Below are 15,091 nucleotides of genomic sequence, written 5' to 3' on the forward strand. Positions count from 1 at the left end.
CCAAGTACTCAGCTCCTTGCACGAGAGACGGGTTGAGATACTGATTGAGATTCAGTGCAAATAGCGATATCCTGAACTAGCACCAACAGATAGCGCGCCTTTACTTTGAGAGATACGCTTTGCCATGTGGGCTATTCCACATGAAATCGATCAGTAAAAAACCTCCCATTTTTATACTCTAATTTTTTCCCTATTTATACAAGGTGCTGAGGAGAGTGCATTTCCAAAAATATACTTTCGAAAGTCAAACGGTTTTCGTACTATTGAGCGACAAATTTAGCGTATTTTATAAAAACAAGCCTCTTTCAGCGCTCAGAACTCTGGAACCGTTTACTGCAGAACATTGAACGAGAGCTCATTTTGAAGCTGACATTTTGTAGGTTATGTTAAGAAGTAATCCTTATTTTTATTTTATACAGAGAGACAGATAATCTGATTTTACTTACTTTTAGGGTTTAAATAAAATTTGAAGTTAAAACATTATTTATAGACCTATATATATTTTTTTCAGTTTAAAGTTGCAAATTTTATGAAAATGCGATAAATTTAAATATTTTACATTTAAACACTATGAAGTTCTGATGCCTCAAACTTTGCACAAAGCATTGTATCACAGTTCTCTTACTTACTTACAAATTGCTTTTAAGGAACCCGAAGGTTCATTGCCGCCCTCACATAAGCCCGCCATCGGTCCCTATCCTGTGCAAGATTAATCCAGTCTCTATCATCATACCCCACCTCCCTCAAATCCATTTTAATATTATCCTCCCATCTACGTCTCGGCCTCCCTAAAGGTCTTTTTCCCTCCGGTCTCCCAACTAACACTCTATATGCATTTCTGGATTCGCCCATACGTGCTACATGCCCTGCCCATCTCAAACGTCTGGATTTAATGTTCCTAATTATGTCAGGTGAAGAATACAATGCGTGCAGTTCTGTGTTGTGTAACTTTCTCCATTCTCCTGTAACTTCATCCCGCTTAGCCCCAAATATTTTCCTTAGCACCTTATTCTCAAACACCCTGAACATATGTTCCTCTCTCAGAGTGAGAGTCCAAGTTTCACAACCATACAGAAGAACCGGTAATATAACTGTTTTATAAATTCTAACTTTCAGATTTTTGGACAGCAGACTGGATGATAAGAGCTTCTCAACCGAATAATAACAGGCATTTCCCATATTTATTCTGCGTTTAATTTCCTCCCGAGTGGCATTTATATTTGTTACAGTTCTCTACGTACAAAAAAAGTTTTATTATATTTAGAAATTGTAAGGTCAATTTTCTCTATATTTCGGTCGATTTGAGATGGAATAGCTCAGAAACAGAGAACTTTGAGAACGAGGTGCACGAATAAAAAAAAAAAAGAAGGATCTTTATGGAGATGAATATTGTCTCTTTAACCATCAGTATTGTAAGTAGGTACCGTACGCGATAAAAAGGATATGCAGCCACCAATGTCTTTTTTTTTTTATAGGGAAGGGACTATGGGGCTTGAATTCCTTGTATTTTTTTCGTGTGCATTTATTTTCCAATACAGTAAAACCTGCCAGAAAGACCAACCCTATTGAGAGACCACTCCTCCTAAAGGACGATTTTTTAAAGATTCGAATTAAACATCCATAAAACCAATGTAAATTTTTAAATTTACAATTCAGTATTGTATTTTTAAAATTCTCGTTTAGGTTCATCACATTCAATTTACTCTATCTATATTCTGCATACTACAGATTTCCCCATCCATCTCTTAAAGGGGAAAGCTCGGTATTATACAAGTTTACGCTATTATTTATTGTAAATTAAATTAGATTATCAGGTAAGAAAATACTGAATTACATTAAATTATACTAGGTTATACAATTGTATATATAATTCTGACACGCACAGAAAACCAACAAGCGGGAGAACACAATAAACTGTAGCATGTGGCATAACACAGCCTACAACATGTTGCGCCGCATGGAACGCGTAACTATGGTAACGGGACGATGTTGCCGTGTCTATCTTTACAAGTTGCACGTGCATTGTTTGTAATTTTTTTTTCTATTTATTTATTATTGTCGCTTTAACTTATAACAAAAGTCATATCGCGACACGAATTAATTTTAACAATATATAACATTTAGCAAGTCGTAAAATAAAAAAAAAAAAGAATATTACACAATTTTATCAAACAATCCAGTCAACTTGAAAAACTGTATGACACTATTGCAGTGAGAAGGTTCACCCAGAGATCTTGCTATATCGTTGGGGATTTTTAGTTGTCGTAACTGATTGTATTGAGGACAGTCCTGGATGATGTGTTTCACACAGTGGCGTGTGGTGATAAATAATCCTGGTGGTGCACAAATATTTATTATGATTATGATGATGATGATGATGATGATTATTATTATTATTATTATTATTATTATTATTATTATTATTATTATTATTATTATTATTGTAGGTAGTAACTACTACATAACTATTAATATATGTTACGTACATAATTGTGTTAGTCAAGAAATTGCAGTTAATCAGTTTCCTATGTAGGTCCAGTAATAGCAAAGTATAGTGTTCAATTTCTATGCAGCACACCATAAATAATAATGTTTTCGCTATGTTGCGTTTTATAACACAGTTCACACGTTCACAAGCATTCGATACGTGTGTCGTCTCATCAGCCTTAACTGCTAAAAAGTCAGCAGCTTTCTTTATTTCTTTGAAATCTCATCATGCCATACATCAAAATGGCTTGAAGGACTTCGTTCTGTATAGTGTTTGATGTGCTCTTAAACAGTGTTCCTATTTCCAAATGTTACGAAGAATGCGTCTAATTCAGAACTGAAATTGATGAGGCCAAGAAAAATACTAGCGTTTAAAAATGAGTTTCCGTCTTCGTGACCTCTTAAAGCCAACTCAAAAGCTCCACAAAACCGCACACACGAATCTGTTCTTGGTAACTTTATCATTGTGAAGTGCAACAATCCAATTGAATCCAATGTGTCTGTATGTTTGTTTGACCCAACACTAATTTAACATTATTGTTGATGTGTGCAGCTGAAGAATCGTGTTTTTTATTCTTTCGTTCATGTGCTTCAAATCAATTATATTTGAAGAATGATAATCAAAATTATTTAGTTATTACGCACAGTCCTAAATTCAAACAGAAAAATAAATAAAATTCATAAAACGTACTTATTTTTGTCAATAAATGTTCGCCGTCGAACAATAGGCAAGGAAAACAAAATACAGCGTCTTTTACATTGCAGCCGCATATTGCATTTTTCGTAAGTCCGAATGCTGAATTTTCTTGTCACTTCTCTATTACTATTCTTCGTCACTTATAATTTTAATTCATGTGTAGGTCTACCCATCTTCTTTATTTTGATCTTTTCGTGTAAAGGTCTTATAGAAAATTACACATTTAAAAGACTTTGCGCACTATTCATTGTAACATTTATGATGGAACATTTTGAGAACACATCTGAAAGTGCTCCTAACCCCTCCTACGCACAATGTACTGCCTCCCTACCATGCTCCAAAGCCTGCCAGTGAAACAGTACTACTGCGCATGCTCGAATGGAACAGTGTGCCGCAAGTGTTGAGCGGTAAACGTAAGTCCCAGGCGTCAACAAGAACAGTACACAGTCATGCAGTGTTATTTTTACATAGTATTATAATAAAGAATTATGTTGCTCACATAGTCTACTGCAGCTCATTGATATAAATGTAAAAACGTGTGTTATTTGAAGAGGTGGTGCACTGCTCCTGTGCTCCTTAAGAGAAATCGCCACTGGTTTCAAAGAAAGAGTTTCACTGCAAGTGTTACAAACTGGAGGAGGTTTCTTCTTTAATAAATAACTATGTGTGAGCTTGGTATGTCCAATACGTAGTCGGTTGATGAGAACTTGATTCCTGCGTGATAGATGATTAGTTGGATATGATAATCTGAAAGCAGTTCTAATTTCCCAGAGTTTGCTAGTAGATGTTTGAAGCCAGTTGGAGTACCGTAGATCATTTAACTTTGTTTTAAGATGAGTGGCTATATCACTATTCCAAGTGGCTATGTCCATATCCTGTATAGGAAGACGAGTTGCTTCTTTTGCTGCCATATCGGCTTGTTCATTTCCATGCAGACTGTTTGTAATTTTATTATAAAGTATTGGGCCGAAACTAGCACCATGTTTAAGAGCTGCACTTGTATGACATTTAGGCTCAATTAATGGGATAGTAGACTTTTGTCTTCGAGTGCGATATTCATGTCGATTAGATTTATGTTTTATTTGATTTCTGTGGTACAGTAGTAAGTTAGTGAAGTATATTTATAAATTTCTTCAATAGTTAATACATTAAAATCTGTATAAATTAAATTTGTTGGGTAATCCATATTTTTGGTCAGACAATTTTTTATTAATCTTCTATGTAATAAAATTAATGGATTAAGTACAGATGATGCTACTCCACCCCAATTCATTATACTGTATTTTATTAATGATTGTACCAAAGCTAAAAATATAATTCTCAATGCCTCCTTAGTCATAAAATTTCGAAGTATTATGAATTTATAAATTGTCTTTCTTATACTTGTACACATGAAATCAATTTGTTTATCCCAACGTAAATGCTGATCTATAATAATTCCTAAATATTTAACTTATTCGTTAATTCATTACATTAAATATTATGTATTACTAAGTGATAATTATTCATAGGTGGAGGTAAACCTTTCGTTGTTAAAGAAAATGGGATAGAGGTAGTTTTATTAGTATTTAAGGACAGGAGATTAGAGTCAAGCCAATTTTTCACTACTTTAATTCCATGCCGGGTAATTTTTTGTTTACGCTTAAAATTTATGTTTTTGGACTATGGCTGTTTTTCCAAAAAAAAAAAAAAAAAAAAAAAACCTTGAAATGTAAATTGAATGTAATTAAGTGTAAGAAAGTCTTTGAGGAAAGGGACTTTCCGCCCACTCTGTATTATAAGTTAGAAACAGCTTGGAACTTAAGGATAAATGATTCCTAAATTGTTTTGTCCCTACTTGTGAAAAAGTGGCAACGCTGTGCATACTAGAGCGGAGTTTTAAAGCTATCTTCGGACTAGGGAAGACAAAGATGACGACGTACAGTGCATTATCTAGGAAAACTCTACGAAGTATACATACATACATACGAGTACATGATTACAGTAGCGTTTATTATGAGAGAGAAAAATTTTCCCATATAAAGAGACTGTCATAAATATATATACCTGGTAGCAGCCCTTTAATGGACCTCATTAAAGTACACCTACTCATTAAAGTTCAGGTGTTCCACCACTCAGAAAATATCATTGTAGCAATATGAAAGCGCAAGTATCGATTATTCTCGGATATGCAATCGAAAGACAAAAATAAATCAATAAATCACCTATATTTGAAATAAAGTCAGTTCTGTTACTATAATAATTACATTAATTGTAAATAATATTCAAATAAATTCAATTTGTCATCTCGTTTTTCAATGTCTAATTCAATTTCAAGGTTATATCAAGATTAATGTTTATTTTACTCTCTAGATTATATCAAGGTCAATGTCGATATTTGTTTCTCGGAAAAAATCAATACTTTCGCGTCTGCGCACATCTCACAATTTACGAAGTATTGCACAAGGTCAGTTCCCTCCTCAGTCAGATAAGAATAACATGAATACTTATGAATACAGCTCGACCAAGTTAGTCTGCGAGCCGAGAGGGGAAGTTGGAAACAGTTCTGTAGGGAAAGGAGGCGGTAACGAGAGGAGATCAGTACAGTCTCATATGACAGCAAAGTTTTCGTACTGCACTTCAGTTCATAGAGCGGTAACAATTTAAGACGCTTTGAAATAGACTGTACTTCTACTTCTGCTTGACAGTGAGGTTTGGCGTTCTGATTGGCAAGCGTGGAGAGAGTTGCATGAGGGGGGAGGCAGCGTAACTGTTGCCTTTATCTGAAGACAAGGACAACAAATGCGTGCGCTCCGTAGTGTATTTTAAACGATGTGCACACATTGAAATCTGAGCGCCAAGTGACCTACGTGGCAACTGTGTTTTGCCTCTACATTCCATTCCGATATCCCCACTCGCAGACTTGACTTGGACGAGCTGTAATTTCAAGTTAGAAATATGGTCGAGCATAAAAAGTCGTATGAAACTTGCCTATAATGGTAATTAAGACGCTCGTATGAAAATTATGAAACTCGCTTGCGCTCGTTTCATAAACATACTCGCGTCTTAATTACTACCATTATAGACTCGTTGCATAATGTACTATTTCAATTTCTTTCCATGTCTCTATATTCTGTATAAGGTGATTAATTACGTTCACATCGCTCCCACGGCAAGGCTCCCATTACGTTCTGCAAGGTTTAAAACGTGACAAGACCGAATGGCATCTGAGGAACTTCAGATGAAAGGAAGTCCTGGCGGATATGCGGAATGGCAGGTATTCGTTGATGATGTATTGCTGTATGGGATGCAATGCTTGTGGTTTGCTTCATCGTGAATAATTAATTCAGGGCTCACTCGTGATATTGTCTGCAACCCACCTCAAGCTTGTGGCCACCATGACATTGTTGAGGTTCTGACGCTCTGCACAATAGGGATATCTTATGCGAAGTTTTACCGCTAGATGGCAGGAGCGTTACATGCGGCGGAACATGTTGTAGGGGTATGTTTTGTCATATGCTACAGTTGATTACGTTTTCCCGCTTGTTGGTTTTCTGTGCGTGTCAAAATTATATTTACAATTATTTTGTATAACCTAGTATAATTTAATATAATTCATTATTTTCTTACCTCATAATTTAATTTAATTTACAATAAATAATAACGTAAACCTGTATAATATTGAGCGATTCCCCTTAAGAGATGGATGGGGAAATCTGCAGTATCCAGAATATAGATACGAGTAAATTGAATGTTCATGAACCTAAACGAGAACTTTGAGAACGAGGTGCACGAAATAAAAAAAATAAGAACTATGTCGAAGGTGAATATTGCCCTCTTTAATCATTAATATTTAAGGACCGTAGGCTAAAAACAGGTTATGCAGCCACCAATGTGCTTTTTTTTTTTATAGGAAAGGACTATCGAGATTGAATTCCTTGTATTTTTTCTGTAGTTGCAGAAAGATCAAATGCAATTTTTAATAGGATGATATAATATGATCGCAATAGTATCACGATCATTCGTGCGTTTTGTAGGTTAAAGACATGCAGTTTTGAATACTGTGTGGGATGATTTTGAAAATTTGAAGTTAAAACATGGTTTTAATAATTAGGGTACAGTACATTAAAAACATTATTCACGAAATGGATTTCACTACGGATCATCTGGATAATAAACATCCCACTTTATCGAGAGTTTACTGCAGGCGTAAACTTTGGAGTCTCCTACAACTACTGCATATAATCTAAGCTAACATAGCTTGCTGTCGAGGTTGCATATGTTTTCATTAATTTTTCTTTTTCCTCTTCCAAATTGAAACTGTAGTCAACAATTCCTTAATTGAAGTAGTTACTTTTATTTAATAGCCAGCACTTTCGAGGCGCAATTTAATTACTTATATTTTTTAAGGTTCAAAGCATATATTCAGAATATTTCGGGACCTGATTGAAGACAAAAAGCTTTCCCTGGTTTTTACATATAGGAACATAACAAAAATTTACCATTTTTAGTTGTTTGTAAGAGTATTTAATATACTAATACACTACGTATATCCTCAATGTTTATATACCGAAAAACAAATGCACGCGCAAAGCGCATCCCTCAAAGTACACGTGCGCTATCTGTTGGTGCTAGTTCAGGATATCTCTATACGAGTAGAAGGGCTTGGCTTAGGGCCTACGAGGATCGGATAAAAGACGGCTCACATTGGCCCTTGTGAGCCCTATATATGCAATGATTTTCCCAATTTCGTCTGGTGGCGTGGTTGGCTTTCGTGAATCCGACACTGACAGGTGGGCCATCCTGCTCCAGATGAAACATTGAAACCTCAGATTCCGGAGCCCCAAGCCCTTGGGACCAGTTTTTGACTATGTCAGATAATAAATTAAAGCTGTTACAACACTTCAATTTGTATTTGACGGAAGAGAAGTTGGGAATTAAAACTTTAGGACGATCCACTCCAACTCAAAGCATAGAGCAGATTATAGAAAATACTATGATACAGGGGAGGCGTTCGGCGTTAGCAGTGTTTTCAGTGTGAAAAGGGTTTATCATGAACATTTCCGTTTTCAAACAGGAAGTTATCGATAAGTAGCTCATAGAAAAGAACGTAGAATCGACTCTCTTTACAAGTAGGACTAAGAATTTTCGAGGAAGGCGTTTAATATTTATTTGTTTTTATTTTATTTATTTGTTTTTATTTTATTTATTTGTTTTTATTTTATTTATTTGGTTGCAGTGCGTTACAGTATTGAATGACAGCAATGTCCTCCGGGCATTCAACTATCATTCACTAATCAACATTTCAGGGGGTTATTCTTTGAGATATTTCAAACAAAAAAACTTTAAAACAATTTTACTCGTTTTTGCTTCCTTTTCGAATTAAAATAAATAATTGTATTATATGAAACATTTCATTGCGTGTTTTAGGAAAGTCGTTGATTTAATTCCCAATATGCTCAGTCAGTATATTGTATTGTATAATTATTAATTTCAATTCAGGAATCCGCCCCTGAGGACGAGTTTTACTCTTTCAGGGGCGAGCTAAAGTTTTTCTGTATATATTATATTTTGTTACAATTATTAGCAAAATAAATAAATAAATAAATAAATAAATCAATCAATCAATCAATCAATGAATCAATCAATGAATAAATAAATAAATATATGAAGGAATGAATAAATAAATAAATAAATAAAAGTAAGAGAACAGTGTGCTATGATAACAAATAACTGGAAGAATTTTATTTTTGTCCTTTAAATGTGTAGAAATTTGATCCGAACAAATGTAATATTGTAAAATTTCTTTACACAATGAAAAGTTCAAATTTCTGCACATTTAAAGGATAAACCTAAAATTCTTTCAATCACTTATTATCATAATACTCTGCTCTCTTAAATTGACTGAGCATATTGGGAATTAAATCAATGACTTTCCCAAAACACGCTATAAAAGTTTCATACAAAATATTTTTTATCTCGAAATGGTAGAAACAACGAGCAAAATCGTATTAAACTTTTTTGTTTCAAATATCTGAAAGAATAACCCCCGAAATTAATGACATTACTAACGGTTCATTCTATATATATTATGCACAGTATTATTTGATATTTTGATTGTTTCTGTCTGTACATTGTTATGTTTTATTAGCACTTTCATTGTAAATGGAATCCTCTTCCTCATATTTCCTTACTTATTTCTTTCTGCCGAGCTTAAATCTATATTTCATATTTTGAAGACAGTTTTCAGAATTTAAAAATTATAAATATAAGTTAGCTGTAACCACCTATAAATTTTACCACGAACCGCTATTAAAAACTGTAACATGTAGAAGAGAATACCAGGATCGCCACTGTCGATTAGTAACGACCGCTAGATGGAAGTAGAGTTGCTCCATACAATTCAAATGGTAGTTATAACATAACTCCTTCCACTGTCTCTAGATGGCAGCATAGTGAAATTGATAAAAGTTGTTGCCTTCAAAGCCCATCAGAATTATCAATCTGTCATATGTGGTGTGGGGTTATACGAAATGACATGATTTGCTGATGATATGCTGTTGATAGCAGAAGAGAAGATCATACTAAGGGATATTCTACTGGAGCTAAATGACAGCTGTGAACAGTAGGCAATGAAGATAAATGCAAACAAGACGAAGAAGAAAAGTAAAAAAGGTAAACTTGCGAATTCTAAATGAGACAGTAGAGCAAGTGGACAGCTTCAAATACTTGGGTTTTTTTTAATTTTGGGAAATGATATTTTTTTAAATTAAAAAATACTTACTTACTTACTTACTTACAAATGGCTTTTAAGGAACCCGAAGGTTCATTGCCGCCCTCACATAAGCCCGCCAGCGGTCCCTATCCTGTGCAACATTAATCCAGTCTCTATCATCACACCCCACCTCCCTCAAATCCATTTTAATATTATCCTCCCATCTACGTCTCGGCCTCCCTAAAGGTCTTTTTCCCTCCGGTCTCCCAACTAACACTCTATATGCATTTCTGGATTCGCCCATACGTGCTACATGCCCTGCCCATCTCAAAAGTCTGGATTTAATGTTCCTAATTATGTCAGGTGAAGAATACAATGCGTGCAGTTCTGTGTTGTGTAACTTTCTCCATTCTCCTGTAACTTCATCCCGCTTAGCCCCAAATATTTTCCTTAGCATCTTATTCTCAAACACCCTGAACCTATGTTCCTCTCTCAGAGTGAGAGTCCAAGTTTCACAACCATAAAGAACAACCGGTAATATAACTGTTTTATAAATTCTAACTTTCAGGTTTTTCGACAGCAGACTGGATGATAAGAGCTTCTCAACCGAATAATAACACGCATTTCCCATATTTATTCTGCGTTTAATTTCCTCCCGAGTGTCATTTATATTTGTTACTGTTGCTCCAAGATATTTGAATTTTTCCACCTCTTCGAAGGATAAATCTCCAATTTTTATATTTCCATTTCGTACAATATTCTGGTCACGAGACATAATCATATACTTTGTCTTTTCGGGATTTACTTCCAAACCGATCGCTCTACTTGCTTCAAGTAAAATTTCCGCGTTTTCCCTAATCGTTTGTGTATTTTCTCCTAACATATTCACGTCATCCGCATAGACAAGAAGCTGATGTAACCCGTTCAATTCCAAACCCTGCCTGTTATCCTGAACTTTCCTAATGGCATATTCTAGAGCGAAGTTAAAAAGTAAAGGTGATAGTGCATCTCCCTGCTTTAGCCCGCAGTGAATTGGAAAAGCATCAGATAGAAAATGACCTATACGGACTCTGCTGTATGTTTCACTGAGACACATAAATTAAAAAATACTTTAAATAATTATTGAAGATTCCTTTAGAACTTCGTGTATATATTTTACTGTTCTACACATCTATTAAGTATGGAAAAAATAAAATGTAATATGTTCAAAGGTACAACAGGTTCATGTACCTTAGAACATACCCTCTTGTAAGTTGGAACACATGTAATATAGGTGGGAATATAGTTGTAACAACTGACAATCATATTTAAAATGTATTTGCAATCATAAACCAGAGAAGACTGCTCTGATTGAGATTTTATTTCCTGGAGGAGCAATAATTGCTTCAACAGCTTTCTTCAAGGCATCCGGATCAATTGGGGGCCTCTTAACTCCAGATTTAGTTCGTGGCATGATCTTAAAATGAAATAAAGCAAAAACCAATAGCATTATGTACCTTGGAACATGTTCCGTGGTACAAGATGTTTTGTGTTCAAAGGTACAAGATGGTGCACGTTTAAACAAATGTGGCTACCAAAACTAGAGATTCGAATAAATCATGGAAATTAAAATATGTTATTACTCACCAGATGATACGGAACACATTGTACTTAATGTATTGTAACAAATACAATCTGGTTTTATGTTAGATAACATATACCAATGAACGAAATATTTACTTTTGGTACTAAAAAAGATTCTTTCGTTCACAGAACTCACACTTTGCAATAAATCAAACCAAAACTACGACCAGAGCTACTTAGCGGCTTTCCCTACAATCTACTTCAGTTTCAGTCCTCTAGGTAGTAGCAAAAAATAAAAAACAAAAAGTGTTCAAAGGTACCGTACACTATGCTAAAGGTACAACAGTCTCCCCTACCTGCAGAAAAAGAACTAAGGAAGACACTAGTGAAGTCTTTGTGTGGAGTGTAGCATTGTAGGGGGCAGAAACATGGACTTTACGACGAAGTGAAGAGAAGCGAATAGAAGCATTTGAAATGTGAATATGGAGAAGAATGGGGAGCGTGAAGTGGACAGACAGTATAATAAAAGAAGCTGTGTTGGAAAGAGCGAGTGAAGAAAGAATGATGCTGAAACTGATCAGAAAGAGGAGAAGGAGTTATCTCGGTCACTGGTTGATAAACTGACTTTTGAAGGATGGACTGGAAGGAATGGTGAACGGGAGAAGAGTTCGGAGCAGAAGAAGATATCAGATGGCAGACGACGTTAAGATATATGAGGAGACAAAGAGGAAGGCAGAAAAAGGAAAGACTGGAGAATGCTGGGTTTGCAGTGAAAGACTTGCCCTTGGGCAGAACAATATGAATGAATGGATCTCAAAAGAAATGATGCAATAATGAAAGAATTATGCAAGGAATCTATTTTAAACTATATACAAACATGAATACAGAACCGGATAAGCGATGTTAACAGGATGGACTGTGAGAAGGTACCAAAACGACTCTTGACGACGATCAAGAATAACTTGGCCAGCAAAAAGATAGATCGAGACCGTTAGGGGTCAGTCGCTCGTAACTCTTGACTGGAAGATGACGAAGAAGAAGAAGGTGATAGTAATAACAATAATCATAAACATAATAATGATGATAATTGCTCCTTCGTTTAGGTAGACATACTAGAAACAGCCCGAATGATCGCGGTTGGACACGCAACATAGTCCTTGACACATCGCCCTGAGCTTTCCATAGCTTCGGTTTCGAAAGCTCAAGCAGGAGGGGATTCTACTTGGAATAATTTTTCCTCGTCTGTGTGTAAATTCTTAGAACGTTTAGCCTACGTAAGTTGGGTGAACGGGAAAACCAGTTGAAGTATGTCAGGATTACTGGATAACGTGACTCTGTACATTTGTAGGTTCTTTGTAATAATTATTGTCGACTCTGCATCTTTATTTTTGCTGACACTGCTGTTCTCTTAAGTTATAATCAGGTAGAGCATTTTCGTTCCCAAACGTACAGCAGATCGAGTAACTTCTTCTGGTAGCTACATCTATTACGTCACGTGGATTCATAAGCAAGGTAGAATTGCAAGCAGGTACGCTTGGGGTCATTAAATAATAATGATGTAATGTATTATAAATATGCCCCTGTAACGTCATATGACGTACAAAGAACATTATCTTAGTTTACTACTTACTTACTGACTTTTAAGGAACCCGGAGGTTCATTGCCGCCCTCACATAAGCCCGCCATCGAGCCCTATCCTGAACAAGATTAATCCAGTCTCTATCATCATATCCCACCTCCCTCAAATCAATTTCAATATTATCTTCCCATCTACGTCTCGGCCTCCCCATAGGTCTTTTTCCCTCCGGCCTCCCAACTAACACACTATATCAGCGGTGGCGAAAATGTGATCGTGCGCCGAGCCACTGTATAACCTGCAACGTGCATAGCACCTATGGAGGGAAGCGGACACCCGAAGGGGAAGTGAAGCAACTGTCTGACTTATTAACGGATTTTCATTTTCCTTACGTCAAGCACTTAAATATAATTTTATACAGTACAAGGCTACAAACTAATGTTTAGTACGTGTAACGAAGAAAGAATTGAACAATAAATGAACAATATCACAACCTAAAATTAACTGTCTTCAGAATGTCTCTGCGACAAAGTTTCAAAATCAGGAATTATGTCACTTACTGCCAGTCGTAGTTGATCACGAAGGTATTTGTCTGTCAGTCGTGATCTAAATTTGGTTTTTTAATTGTTGTAAATAATTTTTCACAAACGTAAGTTGTAGCGAACATGGCTTCAACAGAGCAAGCGAAAGAACGAAGCTTCGGATATTTATTTTTTGGCAAAGATTTGAAAGTACAACATTTGTCAAGCCCTTACATCTAGCTTTCATTTGACATCACATAGTACATCAGTGAGTTCAAATTGAAGAGCTAACCGCATTATTCGTACATCTTCTGAAAAAGGGTCGACATACAGAGATGATGATGATGATGATGATGATAACAACAATAACACTTAACCTTTTAATGTTTCATCAGTAACATGTAGTATAATGCCGTTTTATGTTATACAACCGTTTTCTTCGTAATACTTGTGAACAAATCATACATTTAATATTCTCATCATATTGACAGCAAAAAAATGCGTCCTCCCATCCTACTTGGAACTTTCGTACATGGTTTCGAGAGAGACATATGCCACTCGCAGGTCAGAGACAAATACAAATGGAACAGAGTTTGACTCCAGTGAGTGAGAGGGTGGGGGTTGGCGGAGGTTAGAAGCAACCGAAATGCACAGCTATCACTGCGAGGCACAATGCCTCGCGAGTCACGTTCTCGCCACGGCTGCTCTATATGCATTTCTGGATTCGCCCATACGTGCTACATGCCATGTCCATCTCAAACGTCTGGATGTAATGTTCCTAATTATATCAGGTGAAGAGTACAATGCGTGCAGTTTTGCGTTGTGTAACATTATCTTAGTTTAAACAAATTATTGTGATGTTCGTGAAAGATTTGCATTTCATAACCTCAGAGTATATGTTTTCGTTTACTGCAACGGGATAGGTTGTGATAAACGAATTATTTGTATATGCTGTGTAAGATGTAAATATTGATAGTTTGTATATTGATTTTTGTTATTATTATTTTGTCCCTGTAACGTCATGTGACATAGGAAGAACATTTTCTTAGTTTAAACAAATGTTTTCTGGCAGTTATAGTAAAAGTTATGAATTTCATAATCTCAGAATACCGGTGTATGTTTTTGTTCACTGTAACGGAGTTGATTTCGATAAATGAATTATATATATATATATATATATATATATATATATATATATATATATATATTGTATAGAGTATTTAAAGTTAATGTGTATCAAGTTTGCTATTACGTTCTATAATATATATTGTATATACTAGTTCAGTAGTATTATAGATCTAATTATATTTTGTATAATAGGCCTATGTAGCACTAATATTTTGTACAGAGCTAGTTTCGCAGTGTCAGTGCGTTTATATGATTAAAAAGTAGCTGGACAGACCATTTCAATTTAGTAGCAATCCCACTTACAGTTTTCATGCTTCATTATTATTATTATATACCTACCGAAGCTAGGTTATGCCCCAGATCACATATAGATTGCTCATTCCTGGGTTAAAATCGGTTGCACTTTGAAGAGAACAACCGCCAGG

Source organism: Periplaneta americana, chromosome 14 (assembly GCF_040183065.1).
Source record: "Periplaneta americana isolate PAMFEO1 chromosome 14, P.americana_PAMFEO1_priV1, whole genome shotgun sequence".
NCBI lineage: Eukaryota > Metazoa > Arthropoda > Insecta > Blattodea > Blattidae > Periplaneta > Periplaneta americana.